This window comes from Coregonus lavaretus (genome assembly GCF_964263955.1).
Source record: "Coregonus lavaretus genome assembly, chromosome: 8".
In the NCBI taxonomy this organism is placed as follows: Eukaryota; Metazoa; Chordata; class Actinopteri; order Salmoniformes; family Salmonidae; genus Coregonus; species Coregonus lavaretus.
Window position 1 is genome coordinate 6951373 of NC_139995.1, and position 15580 is coordinate 6966952.

Here is a 15580-nt window from a genome sequence, read left to right on the forward strand (position 1 = left end):
AATTTGTATATCTAACAAAATAGATTTTCAGTTTCATAAAAGCCTACATCAGTAAAAAATGTACCTGGTGCTAGAATTCCTGTTGAGACAGGGCCAGCAGTTTTTTGTGACCTGATCTGGAAAAACTCAGGGCCCTTAAGTTTTCCTGGTTAGGTCATGTGATCAAGAAAAAACTCTAGTCCTGCTGCACAGAACCGAGAAATGACAGCATAAATCTCCCACACACTAATACTTCCACATCTATTCAGCTATAGTTTCAACAGTCTCAGTCACAGTCTCCATCGTCATAACTTCCAACCTAGTCTGACTCCGAACTCTTGTCGTAGCCGGTCCCTCTTGCTCATTCAGGTTGCTCTCTGCCTCTGTGAACTCCATCTCGTCCATGTCCTCCCCGGTGTACCAGTGCAGGAAGGCCTTGTGCCTAAACATGAGCGAGAACTGGTCTCCAACGTGTCGGAAGATCTCCTGTATGGCTGTGTTGTTGCCAATGAAGGTGGAAGCCATTACGAGGCTGAGCGGGAACTGTACTTCCGCAGAGGTAGGGGGGCCAGCAGGCCAGAGGTGGATCAACGCAATGCCCTCGTTTGGGTGTAGGGACTGATCAGAGCCTGAAGGTACGGAGGTGCCGTTCCCCTCACAGCTCCGTAGGCAAGCACCATGGTCTTGTAGCAGAAGCGAGCTTCAACTGGAACCAGTGGAGTGTGTGTGGAGGAGCGGGGTGACGTGAGACAACCTGGGAAGGTTGAACACCAGACGGGCTGCGGCATTCTGGATGAGTTGTAGGGGTTTAATGGCAGAGGCAGGGAGCCCAGCCAACAGCGAGTTGCAGTAATCCAGACGGGAGATGACAAGTGCCTGGATTAGGACCTGTGCCGCTTCCTGTGTAAGGCAGGGTCGTACTCTCCGAATGTTGTAGAGCATGAACCTACAGGATCGGGTCACCGCCTTGATGTTAGCGGAGAACGACAGGGTGTTGTCCAGGGTCACGCCAAGGCTCTTCGCACTCTGGGAGGAGGACACAACGGAGTTGTCAACCGTGATGGCGAGATCATGGAACGGGCAGTCCTTCCCCGGGAGGAAGAGCAGCTCCGTCTTGCCGAGGTTCAGCTTGAGGTGGTGATCCGTCATCCACACTGATATGTCTGCCAGACATGCAGAGATGCGATTCGCCACCTGGTTATCAGAAGGGGGGAAAGGAGAAGATTAGTTGTGTGTCGTCTGCGTAGCAATGATAGGAGAGGCCATGTGAGGATATGACAGAGCCAAGTGACTTGGTGTATAGCGAGAATAGGAGAGGGCCTAGAACTGAGCCCTGGGGGACACCAGTGGTGAGAGCACGTGGTGCGGAGACAGCTTCTCGCCACGCCACTTGGTAGGAGCGACCTGTCAGGTAGGACGCAATCCAAGAGTGAGCCGCGCCGGAGATGCCCAACTCGGAGAGGGTGGAGAGGAGGATCTGATGGTTCACAGTATCAAAGGCAGCAGACAGGTCTAGAAGGATAAGAGCAGAGGAGAGAGAGTTAGCTTTAGCAGTGCGGAGAGCCTCCGTGACACAGAGAAGAGCAGTCTCAGTTGAATGACCAGTCTTGAAACCTGACTGGTTTGGATCAAGAAGGTCATTCTGAGAGCGATAGCAAGAGAGTTGGCTAAAGACGGCACGCTCAAGAGTTTTGGAGAGAAAAGAAAGAAGGGATACTGGTCTGTAGTTGTTGACATCGGAGGGATCGAGTGTAGGTTTTTTGAGAAGGGGTGCAACTCTTCCTCTCTTGAAGACGGAAGGGACATAGCCAGCGGTCAAGGATGAGTTGATGAGCGGGGTGAGGTAAGGGAGAAGGTCTCCGGAAATGGTCTGGAGAAGAGTGGAGGGGATAGGGTCAAGTGGGCAGGTTGTTGGGCGGCCGGCCGTCACAAGTCGCAAGATTTCATCTGGAGAGAGAGGGGAGAAAGAAGTCAAAGCATAGGGTAGGACAGTGTGAGCAGGACCAGCAGTGTCATTTGACTTAACAAACGAGGATCGGATGTCGTCAACCTTCTTTTCAAAATGGTTGACGAAGTCCTCTACAGAGAGGGAGGAGGGGGGAGGAGGATTCAGCAGGGAGGAGAAGGTGGCAAAGAGCTTCCTAGGGTTAGAGGCAGATGCTTGGAATTTAGAGTGGTAGAAAGTGGCTTTAGCAGCAGAAACAGAGGAAGAAAATGTAGAGAGGAGGGATGAAAATATGCCAGGTCCGCAGGGAGTCTAGTTTTCTTCCATTTCCGCTCGGCTGCCCGGAGCCCTGTTCTGTGAGCTCACAATGAGTCTTTAAGCCACGGAGCAGGAGGGGAGGACCGAGCCGGCTGGGAGGATAGGGGACATAGAGAGTCAAATGATGCAGAAAGAGAGGAGAGGAGAGGAGGGTTGAGGAGGCAGAATCAGGAGATTGGAGGGAGAAGGAATGAGCTTATTCAGCCAGTTAGTTAGCTAGAATAGTTAGCATACTAGCCATTACTTTCTGTCAACGAAAAAAACCCTCCTCCCACGCCACGAACACACAGAGAGAGCCAAGCTAACGTTAACTAGTCACCCATGTCCAGAATTCCCTTGAATGACTCTGGTTACCAGTATGTAAAAACAAAACACAAATGTAGGTTATAACTTACCCCTAGCAGCTACTGTTAGCTAGCCAAGTGCAAAGATAGCCACTGAATCGACTCAGCCAGTTCGCGTCTTCGCTAGGTCGTTCCAGCTATTGTTTAGTTAGCTATCCAGGTAGCAACAAGCTAGCTACATTTCGAGCACAGTAGCTACTAACTACCTAACGTTAACGCTTCAGACAATGAGGTTTGAAAAACAGCTGAATGGTAGGCAGCTAGCTGGTGTAATTACAGGTACTCTCAAGCGTGAAACAACTATCCACAGTTGCTAATAGTTACCAGTAGCTACCCACTAGCTAATCCAGGTAGTGGGTTAGCTAGCCTCGTGCTTCACCGGGCTCAGCCGAATACAATACTTACCTACAATAATTACATACAATAACCTACGATAACTACAATAACCCACGATAACTACCTACAATACCTAACTACAATCTAAATACATGGTTTAAGCTTTACTCGACACCCTCGACACCATATAAGCCATATAAGCCAAGCTTACCTCCCGCCAGAGAGAGAGAGACATCTGCTCTTCCACTTCCTTGGTGGACATCTTGCCTTGGAACTTCCCAGCCACGGTCAGCTAGTGGCCTCTACGGGGATCACAGGTGGTCATCATATTACGGGCATCAAATATCTGCTAGGTGAGCTCGGGCACGGAGAGGGTGCTCTACTTCTGGCTGCCGCGCGCCGTCAGGGGTGCAAAGCCCAACATGAAGAAGTGGAGGCAGGGGAAGGGCACCATGATGACAGTCAGTTTGCAGAGATCTGCATTGAGCTGGCCAGGGAACCTTAGGGAGGTCGTGACCCTGCTCACCAGGTGGTTCAGGTCACGGTAGGTCAGGGTTTTGAGCTTTAACGTACGGAAGCAGATGTCGTAGAGAGCCTCGTTGTCGATACAAAAGGTCTCATCCGTGTTCTCTAGGAGTTGGTGGATTGACAGGGTGGTGTTAGAGCTCCACCACTGTGTCTGAGACCTTGGGCGAGGGCATGATTCTGAAGCTGGTCATGATGCGGTCGGAACACTCCTTGCGGATCTTGTTTATGATGAGAGTGCCCATGCCGGAGTTCGTCCCACCACCTAGGGAGTGGATGAACTGGAAGCCTTGCAAACAGTCAGTCTTCGCTCTCTTGATGCACCCTGCCTATCACAGTGTCCACCAGCTCTGCTCCCTCTTTGTAGTGGCCCTTGGCCCAGTTGTTCCCAGCTCCAGAATGTCCTATTCCACGGGAACACAGAACAAGAGAATTGTGTGCGATCATCAGACATATATACACTGAGTGTACAAAACATTAAGGACACCTTCCTAATATTGAGTTGCACCCCCCCTTTTGCCCTCAAAACAGCCTCAATTCGTCGGGGCATGGACTCTACAAGGTGTCAAAAGCGTTCCACAGGGATGCTGGCCCATGTGGACTCCAAAACTTCCCACAGTTGTGTCAAGTTGGCTGGATGTCCTTTGGGTGGTGGACCATTGTTGATATACATGGGAAACTGTTGAGCATGAAAAACCCTGCAGTGTTGCAGTTCTTGACATAAACCGGTGTGCCTGGCTATTACTAACATATTCCGTTCAAAGGCACTTAAATCTGACGGCGCGCGGCAGCCAGAAGTACAGCACCCTCTCCGTGCCCGAGCTCACCTAGATAATACGTTCACAATTAACTGAAGAACTCTTTATTTTCAACTATCTCAATTTCTCTAATTTGCCTCGTTGAAGTAGACACTGAGTCTCTCCAATTGAAGAGGATCATCCCCCTCATACATTCCTGTAGCACTGATTCCATGTACCTCGCTGATCACCTCACAAAACTGTAAAGACATATGTACAGTGCCTTCAGAAAATATTCATACCCCTTGACTTATTCCACATGTTGTGTTACAGCCTGAATTCGAAATGGATTAAATGTAACACATTTATTGAAAATAAAATCTAGAAATATCTAATTTACAGAAGTATTCACACCCCTGAGTCAATAAATTGTAGAAGCACCTTTGGCGGCGATTACAGCTTTTAGTCGTCTTGGGTGTCTGTATCAGCTTTGCACATATGGATTTGTGGATTTTCTCCCATTCATCCTTGCAGATTTTCTCAAGCTCTGTTAAGTTAGATGGGGAGCAGCAGTGAACAGCAATCTTCAAGTCTTTCTGTGGAATTCAAGTCTGGGCTTTGGCTGGGCCACTCAAGGACTTTCACGTTCTTGTTCTGAAGCCATTCCTGCGTTGCTTTGGCTGTAAGCTTGGGGTCATTGTCCTGTTGGAACGTAAATCTTCGCTCCCAGTCTAAGGTCATTTGCACTCTGAAGCAGGTTCTCATCAAGGATTTGCCTGTATTTGGCTTCATTCATTGTTCCCTCTATCCTTACCAGTCTCCCAGTCCCTGCAGCTGAAAAGCATCCCCATTTCATGATGCTGTTGCCACCATGCTTCACGGTAGGGATGGTGTTAGACAGGTGATGAGCTGTGCCTGGTTTTCTCCAGACATAGCGCTTGGCATTCAGGCCAAAGAGTTACATTTGTGTCTCATCAGACCAGAAAATCTTTTGCCTTTACGATCTGTCTTTCACATGCATTTTTGCAAACTCCAGGCTTCCGTCTGGCCACTCCCATAAAGCCCTGATTGGTGAAGTGCTGTAGAGGGTGGACTCTGGGGACTCTGGGGTAGGTGACTGGATGGTGAGCACCCGGTTTGAATCATGACGTACAAGATAACTGTGGAATTTGACTTTGGACACAAATGTAATTTTTTTTGTGTTCGATCATAGCATTCCGTTTTGGAAGTGAACGCAGTGGCGCGTTTGGTTGGCGGATCTGCACAGCTGTACTGAGACTGAGGTAGGCATGGCAGGTAGCTGAGATGGGAGTAAGTCTGAGATGGATGAAGGTAGTAGGATCAGTGATGAGTCTACCTACATGACAGTACAGAAAGAAATAGGAAAAGGTTCAGAAAAGGGGATGAGGGTGGATTTTCCACAGCAAACAGGCAGGGAGATGAGGTACAGGAGAATAAAGTAGTGGTGGTTTGCTCTGAGCCAACCAGTAAAATGTTACATCCGATAACGGATTAAGTGTCAGCGCATGGAACATGTAGCTAGCGTCTGTAAGGGGAAGAGACGTTGTGCGAAGTGTGGGGGACCACATGAATATGGCAAGTATGTGGTGGAGGCCAAGGCAAGGTGCTGTAACTGCGGCGGGGAACATAGTGCTGCGTTCGGGGGATGTATAGCACAGAAGCAGGAAGCAGAGGTACAGGTAAGATCACAAACAAGGTAAAGTATGCTGAAGCAGCACGGAGAGTTCAAAGTACAGAACCTGTGAGTAAATTGGTGCAGCGGCCTCCAATGGAAGGGGGAGGTGAGGGAGTAGCACATTTACATTTACATCATTTAGCAGACGCTCTTATCCAGAGCGACTTACAAATTGGTGCATTCAACTTATGATAGCCAGTGGGACAACCACTTTTCTTCTTTTTTTTATGGGGGGGGGGGGGGGGGTAGAAGGATTACTTTATACTATTCCAGGTATTCCTTAAAGAGGTAGGGTTTCAAGTGTCTCTCCTGGCGTCGTGGGGGAGCTTGTTCCACCATTGGGGTGCCAGAGCAGCGAATAGCTTTGACTGGGCTGAGCGGGAACTGTGCTTCCGTAGAGGTAGGGGAGGTAGCAGGCCAGAGGTGGATGAACGTGGTGCCCTCGTTTGGGTGTAGGGTTTGATAAGGTTGAAGGTAAGGAGGTGCCGTTCCCCTCACAGCTCCGTAGGCAAGCACCATGGTCTTGTAGTAGATGCGAGCCTCAACTGGAAGCCACATGACATGAGAGAACTTGGGAAGGTTGAACACCAGACGTGCTGCAGCGTTCTGGATAAGATGTAGGGGTTTAATGGCACAGGCAGGGAGCCCAGCCAACAGCGAGTTGCAGTAATCCAGACGGGAGATGACAAGTGCCTGGATTAGGACCTGTGCCACTTTCTGTGTAGCACAAACTGGGGTTTACACGAAATGTGACCATCAGTGTGCGGTCACAAAATAATCGTTGGTGGTGAACAGGGTGGACTTCTTGGCATTCATGTGTAGTGTGTTGAATATTAGTAATCAGGTTAAGAAAAAGTCTGCACACATAGAAGTGGTGGTACGCGCGGCCAAAGATTTCCTGGGAATTACAGAAGCAACTGGAGTAATGATGCATGAGATGTTGAATCAGCCAAGAGGTGGTTGGAACAACCTATTTACTATGGTTTTTGCAGTCCTTCAATGGAACGCTAGAAGCTTAATAGCTAACGGGCAGGAGTTTAAGAAGTATGTATATGATATGGCGGTAGTACCAGATGTACTGTGTGTCCAAGAAACATGGCTCAAACCTCAACTGGAGATTGTGATTCTGGGATTCAGTTTGGTATGATGTGATAGAGTCAGGTGGGGGTTGTGCGACGTTCGTTATAGAGGGGATGGCGTACAGAGTATTGGAGATACAGGAATTGGAATGTGTGGGGATAGAAATATGTAGGAATAGAGGTAACATTGTAATAGTTAATTTCTATAACCCCTGCAAACCTCTCATGTTAGCACTGTTAGAAGGGATTGATAGGACGTGGTGTGGTGATTTTAATACCCATAATTAAATCTGGGGAAGTATGCATAAAGATAACAATGGGAGTATAGTTGAAGAATTTATGGATAACAGGGGATTAGTATGTGTTAATGATGGGAGGGGGACGATAATTCATGTGGTGACGGTTACAGAGTCATGCTTGGACTTGACATTGGTATCTGCGGCGGTGGCAGGGAGGTGTGAATGGGAAGTGATGAGAGAAACCACGGTAGGGAGTGATCATTTTCTGGTTCGATGTAAGTTCAATGAGGATGTGTGGATGCAGAGTAGAGGCAATAACATGACTTGATGTTTTGAGAAAGCTAACTGGAAGATGTTCAAGTACCTGTGCGAGTGGGCGGGACAAAAGTTATCAATTGAGGGGTCTGTGGATGAGTGCGCTGAGGCAGTAACGTCTGTAATTAGATCAGCTGCAGATGTGACTGTTCCAGTGTGATCTGGGGGGAGGAAGACGACGGGTGGTGCAATGGTGGACAGATGAGTGCTCAAAGGTGGTGCAGGAAAAGGGTATAGCTTTAAGGGTACTTAAGAATGGCTTGACAGAAAGGAATCTCATGGAGTATCAAAGGAAGAGAGCGATGGCGAGAAGAACAATTTTAAATAGTGAAAAGGGAGGCATGGCAGGAATTAGGGGAGTCAGGAGAAGCTATGGATGCAGAGTTTTCTATGTATGAGATGACAAGGGCGTTGGAAGGATGCTGGCGGACTGCTCCTGGAGAAGATGGTGTGTTATATGATGTTTAAGCATGCACCGAACAGGTTGTTGGAAGCAGTGTTAGGGTTGTATAATAAGGTGTGGAGGACTGGGGTGATACCTGCTGGTTGGAAACGTGTGGTGGTGTTGCTGTTTGTAAAACCAGGTAACAGTCCCGCTAGGGCGGGCAGTTATAGGCCTATCGCGTTGACATCCAATAAAGATGATAGTGAGTAGGATGATGTATTTCTTGGAAGTTAGGGGTTTGTTAAGTGTAGCACAGAGTGGGTTCGGGAGAGGGAGGTCTGCCATGGATGCCCTGGTGACAGTTAGTACAGAGATAGCCAAGGCCCTGACTATAAAAGAGGTGATGAGTGTTGTGTATCTTGACATTGAGAAAGCTTACGATACCATGTGGAGGGAAGGGTTGTTGATCAAGTTGAGTGCATTGGGCATTGGGGGACGTCTGTATAACTGGATCATGGACTTCCTGCTCGATCGGTTCATGAGGGTGGGGTCAGAATTGTCAATGTGGTTTGAAGTGGACAATTGTACTCCTCAGGGAAGTGTGGTTAGTCCGGTGTTGTTCACCCTGATGATAGATTACATATTTAAGAAGGTGGGGCAGGGAGTGGGTGTGGCCTTGTATGCTGATGATGGGACTGTATGGAAGAGAGGTGGGAATGTGAAATATGTGATGAGGAAGATGCAAGAAGCTGTGGGAGTTGTGGAAGATTGGTCTCTAACATGGGGGTTTAGGATGTCTGTGGCAAAGTCCTGTTTTATGGTGTTTTCTAGGAGGAATGTTAAAGATTTTAGGCTGCAAATATATACGGTCATGATATAGGTAGGGTGTCTGAGTTTAAGTATTTAGGTATGTGGTTTGATGAGAGGCTTATGTGGAGAAACATGTTGAGTATATTGAAATTAAGTGTAAGAAGGTGCTGAACCTCATGAGGGCAGTGGCAGGATATGATTGGGGGTCGGATAGACAAACACTGTTGCGAATGTCAGGCATTGATCAGGTCATCTTTGGATTATGGGTGCTTTGTATATGGATCGGCAGCCAGAACGGTACTACAGCGCCTGGATAGGATACAGTCAAGGGCCCTGAGATTGTGTGTGGGTGCCTTCAGGACCACACCTGTTGAGGCATTGCAGGTGGATATGGGGAGCTGCCACTGAGGATAAGGCGGTCCCGTGTGTGTCAGTTGGTAGACCACGGCACTTGCAATGCCAGGGTTGTGGGTTTGATTCCGACGGGGGGACCAGTAAATGAAAATGTATGCACTCACTACTGTAAATCGCTCTGGACATGAGTGTCTGCTAAATGACTCAACTGTAAATAAAACAAAATAAACTTGCATTAGCGTCATGGCAACTGGGGAATGTTGGGAGCAGAGGGCGTACGGGTGGACAATTGGGCACAAAGTGGTAGAATATGAACTGAGAGATAGGGCCGGATAGGGGAGACTTGTTTGTGGAGATGATGGTGCTGTTAATGGGATTGGAGAGGATGGGAGTGGTGGTAAGCTTTTGTTGGGTTCCCGTGTGGGTGTGGAGGGTAATGTGAAGGCTGATGTTGTGGCTAAGAGTGCAGTGAGGAGAGGGGGCCCGTTGGGCGGTAGGAAGTCAAGTCCTTGATCTGGGCAAAAGGGCTCGGGATGCTAGTAGTAAGGGGAGGCAATTTTATCACGTGCACTGATAAGAGGTGGGGAGTATGGGATGTAGGAGAGAGGAAGTTGTGTGGAGTAGACTACGGCTTGGGCACATAGGTTTGAATGCCTTCTTGTGGATGATAAGAAGACATGAAACAGGTCTGTGTGATGAGTGTTCAGTGGAGGAAACCGTGGAGCATGTGTTGATATTTTGTGAACTGTATGACGTAGATGGGGAGAGACTGTGTGAAAGGGGTAGAGATGCTGGACGGGGTTGGGGTTTGGGTGGTGTAGTGGGGGGAGGGAAGTTGTGTCTAGGGCTCTATTTCACTTTCTTAGAGGAACAGGACTATTGAAGATAATTTAATGTAGGTAGGCCATGACTGGCCTCACACTCCAGTACAGTAGGCTGCGGTGTATGCACCTTAAAAGTTGGATGCGATCCGCCAACCCAATCGCAAAGAAGAAGTGCTGGAGACTGTTGTCCTTCTGGCAGGTTCTCCCATCTCAGCCAATGAACTCTGTAGTTCTGTCAGAGTGGTCATTGGGTTCTTGGTCACCTCCCTGACCAAGGTCCTTCTTGCCCGGTTGCTCAGTTTGGTTGGACGGCCAGCTCTAGGCAGAGTTCTTTTCAATTCCCCAATGATGGAGACCACTGTGCTCTTGGAAACTTTCAACACTCTAGAAATTGTTTTATACCCTTCCCCAGATATATGCCTCATCAAAATTCTATCTCAGAGATTTACAGACAGTTCCTTGGACTTCAAGGCATAGTTTCTGCTCTGATATGCAATGTCAACTGTGGGACCTTACATAGACAGGTGTGTTTCTTTCTAAATCATGTCCAAACAATTGAATTGGCCCCAGGTGGACTCCAATCAAGTTCTAGCGACATTTCATGGATGATGAATGGAAATTGGATGCACCTGAGCTCAATTTGGATGTAAATTAGATATTTCTGTATTTCATTTTCAATAAATTTGCAAACATTTCTAAAAACATGTTTTCACTTTGTCATTATGGGGTATTGTGTGTAGATGGGTGAGAGAATTTTTTAATCCATTTTGAATTCGGGCTGTAACAACACACCGTGGAATAAGTCGAGGGGTGTGAATACTTTATGAAGGCACTGTACATAGCAGAGTTGGGAGCCATTCATTTGAATTCCAGTCAGTTCAGAAAGTAAACCAAATTCTAATTTTAAATTCATTTTTTCCTTATTTAAAAGCATTGAGAATTGGAATGGGGATTTCAGTGTACTTCCTAAATGTACTAATTTAAATGGAATTGACCCCAAAGCTGATACAAAGTGAAGACATGATGGGTACATAGTAAAGCTATTTCAGTGTTGCATCAATGGTTTTACAATTCAGCATAATATGATGGACCTTAAGTGTTTCCTTGTCGGGGTCACTAGGTCAGGAAAAACTCTGGGCCCTGATGATGCCCCAAAACCTGCCCCAGAGCCATACACATTGCTCCGCTCACCCTAATATGCACATGCACTGCTCATATTATGCATGTTCGAGCAGCCTACAGTGGTGAACTGTAGCTGAATCTAACACATCATATGGTTGCTCTTACTATGCTTGTTCTCAGCAGCAGCTATGATAAAACTGCCCCACATTCTGCTACTTCCTCCTTATCTCTGAGCAGAGTCCCCCTTGGGGAACACCCTGTCACTCACACTCAACAAGCATCAATGGCAACGTGCCAGCACCCAATAACTCATTCAATATACACTATAAAATTAAATTAAATGATATTAGGCTGAAGAAAATGGCAATCGGTTTACTTTAATAGGTAAGTTGTGCTTTGCTAATAGTATATGAATGGCATCAACATTATCATCAAGTAACATACCCTACTGCACCTGTTTATAAGTCTCATTGCATGTAAATAAAATAAAACTTTACCATTGTTCAATCTTTGCCACTGTCCAAATGTGTTATGAGAGTCATTGAAAGTATGTACTGTATTTGCAGTGGAAGCAAGATAAGCATTGAACTAAAGCATGTACAATTTCCCCCAAAAATATTTATCAACCCATTTTAATATAAAACAGTTAATTTACCTTAGAACCGATCTGATTTCCACACTGTACAATTTGTAGATGTACAATTTCACGCATAATGAGCGAGCTACAGACTGCTAAAAAACAAGGGCCTCTGACATGACATGGCACGACCGCCTCACCAGGGTTCTATACCCCAGTACGGAGGGCATCTGATGTCACTGCTGCCATGACATGGCACGACCGCCTCACCAGGGTTCTATACCCCAGTACGGAGGGCATCTGATGTCACTGCTGACATGACATGGCACGACCGCCTCACCAGGGTTCTATACCCCAGTACGGAGGGCATCTGATGTCACTGCTGACATGACATGGCACGACCGCCTCACCAGGGTTCTATACCCCAGTACGGAGGGCATCTGATGTCACTGCTGCCAGGGTGACACCCAACCACCAGGTCACAGCATGTACCCTGTGATCCCTTTTTGACTTTAATTTGCATTGAACAAAGTATGAATGAATATGGATGTGCTGAACAAGTATGATGTTTAAAGAGGCTATATAGAACCTTTGCCTTTGGGGACGCTCTCAAGCCTAAGGGGTCCCCTAAATGGATAAAACTAGTTTTGCATGGTCTCTTTAATATATTGTAATCATGTCTTACGTCATGAAAGTTTTGAACCTCTTTCAGATAAGTTATTGTTTGGATGTTGATTGTGCACTGCTCCTTTCCAAAAGGTGTGGAGTGTTCCTGAATGTTCCAATCTCAGTCCTGAATTAAACCTGCTTGGAAATCAGAGACAAGGTCTGAATATTGCTGTCCATCAATGATTTCCAACCAAATTTACTGAGCATGAGCGATTTTGACAAAAACAATGGAAATATGTTGACCTAAGAGTGAAATGGCTAGCTAGTAGCATCGTCACTTGCTCTGAGACCTTGAAGTAGTTGTTTCCCTAGATCTGCAAGGGCTGCGGCTTTTGTGGAGTGATAGGTAATGATGCTTCGATGGTGACTGTTATCGATGTGTTCAGAGGGTCCCTGGTTCTGGGCAAGGAGAGAGACAGAAGCAATAGTGTTACACAAAGTTGGTAGAATCTTATTCAAAATGATTCACAGCTGTAATTGCTGCCAAAGGGGCTTCAAAACGTATTATCTCTGGGGTGTGAGAACATGCAATCAAGGCATTTTCGTTTTTTATTAATTTGAAAAATAACTTTTTCTTTCACATAACAAATGTGGAGTAAGTTGTGTAGATTGTTAGGGGGAGATAGTGCAAAGGGTGTGTAGACTTTCACTAGCGTCTGTATTTACCAATGATATGTATAAACCCTGGATAGCTGACAGGGGGCTCTGTGTTGAAGCCACCGCGCAGCCATCTTGGCACTCCTCCTCGATTGTAAAAAATATTTCGGAAGCTAGAGAAATGCATTTATTAATTTCTGCATTTGTTTTTAACACGTTTATTCTATTACAGACACCTTAATGCATACTTTTAAATAATGTAAAAACATTTTCCTTGAAGTATTTTTTTTTAGAGAGTACTAATGATACCACTACAACAACAAAATACTTAAATACATGTACTTTTGTCCTTGAAACATTTAATTGAAATATTGTAGAATTCTATTCATTCCTATGGAGGACTGCTCCTACTAGGGAGTGCCAATATGGCTGACAGGTGGCTTCAAAGTCTCTCAATGGCCAATACTGTACATACTGTAGCATCAGCAATCCAGGGTTTATATATACGTCATTGGTATATCCACCCCAACCACAGTTGAGTGATCAAGGAGGAATAATAAGGATGTGTGAGGCTGCATGTCTCTTTCTCTCTGGTGTGTCCCTGATAATATCCACATCCATTGACATATACCCGCATCAGCTCTATATAGCTTGTATCTCTAACACTCAGACAGGATAGACAGATCGTAGCTGATCTGTAGGGCCTTGGCTTACTACAGCAGCTACATGTCATCTGTCTATATACAGTGGGGGGAAAAAGTATTTAGTCAGCCACCAATTGTGCAAGTTCTCCCACTTAAAAAGATGAGAGGCCTGTAATTTTCATCATAGGTACACGTGAACTATGACAGACAAATTGAGCATTTTTTTTCCAGAAAATCACATTGTAGGATTTTTTATGAATTTATTTGCAAATTATGGTGGAAAATAAGTATTTGGTCACCTACAAACAAGCAAGATTTCTGGCTCTCACAGACCTGTAACTTCTTCTTTAAGAGGCTCCTCTGTCCTCCACTCGTTACCTGTATTAATGGCACCTGTTTGAACTTGTTATCAGTATAAAAGACACCTGTCCACAACCTCAAACAGTCACACTCCAAACTCCACTATGGCCAAGACCAAAGAGCTGTCAAAGGACACCAGAAACAAAATTGTAGACCTGCACCAGGCTGGGAAGACTGAATCTGCAATATGTAAGCAGCTTGGTTTGAAGAAATCAACTGTGGGAGCAATTATTAGGAAATGGAAGACATACAAGACCACTGATAATCTCCTCGATCTGGGGCTCCACGCAAGATCTCACCCCGTGGGGTCAAAATGATCACAAGAACGGTGAGCAAAAATCCCAGAACCACACGGCGGGACCTAGTGAATGACCTGCAGAGAGCTGGGACCAAAGTAACAAAGCCTACCATCAGTAACACACTACGCCGCCAGGGACTCAAATCCTGCAGTGCCAGACGTGTCCCCCTGCTTAAGCCAGTACATGTCCAGGCCCGTCTGAAGTTTGCTAGAGTGCATTTGGATGATCCAGAAGAGGATTGGGAGAATGTCATATGGTCAGATGAAACCAAAATAGAACATTTTGGTAAAAACTCAACTCGTCGTGTTTGGAGGACGAAGAATGCTGAGTTGAATCCAAAGAACACCATACCTACTGTGAAGCATGTGGGTGGAAACATCATGCTTTGGGGCTGTTTTTCTGCAAAGGGACCAGGACGACTGATCCGTGTAAAGAAAAGAATGAATGGGGCCATGTATCGTGAGATTTTGAGTGAAAACCTCCTTCCATCAGCAAGGGCATTGAAGATGAAATGTGGCTGGGTCTTTCAGCATGACAATGATCCCAAACACACCGCCCGGGCAACGAAGGAGTGGCTTCGTAAGAAGCATTTCAAGGTCCTGGAGTGGCCTAGCCAGTCTCCAGATCTCAACCCCATAGAAAATCTTTGGAGGGAGTTGAAAGTCCGTGTTGCCCAGCGACAGCCCCAAAACATCACTGCTCTAGAGGAGATCTGCATGGAGGAATGGGCCAAAATACCAGCAACAGTGTGTGAAAACCTTGTGAAGACTTACAGAAAACGTTTGACCTGTGTCATTGCCAACAAAGGGTATATAACAAAGTATTGAGAAACTTTTGTTATTGACCAAATACTTATTTTCCACCATAATTTGCAAATAAATTCATTAAAAATAAGTGGGAGAACTTGCACAATTGGTGGCTGACTAAATACTTTTTTCCCCCCACTGTATATATATATATATATATATTTGTGAGGGGAAAAACCATATGGGGGATTGGAGGTGATGCAGACAATTACATTGATGGAAGTTACAATCTATCTGGAATATTAAAGCTGATCTACCCCCTAAATAATGAATAAAAAATTAATAGAAAAGTCCCACAAGCAGTTAACAGAGCTGAACAGTTAACAGTAAACGGAACAGTTCTGAACAGTTAACAGTAAACGGAACAGTTCTGAACAGTTAACAGAACAGTAGAAGTGAGGTGAGGTTCTGTAAAGGATATTCTGATTGACCAAACATAATTCCAGCATTAAAATCAAACAAAATGATCATGTCATATTATGGACATCTCTGAAAGTTCTCCAAATACATGTCATTTTGAACAGTCACCCGTCAATGTTCATTTACTATAATGGAGAAAGGCTATAGGTGTATTCAGCTGGTAAGGAATGTTTTTAAATGATTATAAATTAATCATTCAG

The 15580-nt window shown here is 45.8% G+C and overlaps 1 pseudogene across 1 annotated transcript; it reads right to left on the reverse strand.

The window, feature by feature from the left end:
• Positions 1–240: 240 nt before the first annotated feature.
• On the reverse strand, positions 241–11720 carry LOC311133422 (tubulin beta-3 chain-like; annotated as a pseudogene). The gene is made up of 4 exons: positions 11664–11720; positions 4336–4444; positions 3091–3851; positions 241–527 (listed from the first exon to the last, which is right to left on the reverse strand). The product of its transcript is annotated as a tubulin beta-3 chain-like (transcript).
• Positions 11721–15580: the final 3860 nt, after the last annotated feature.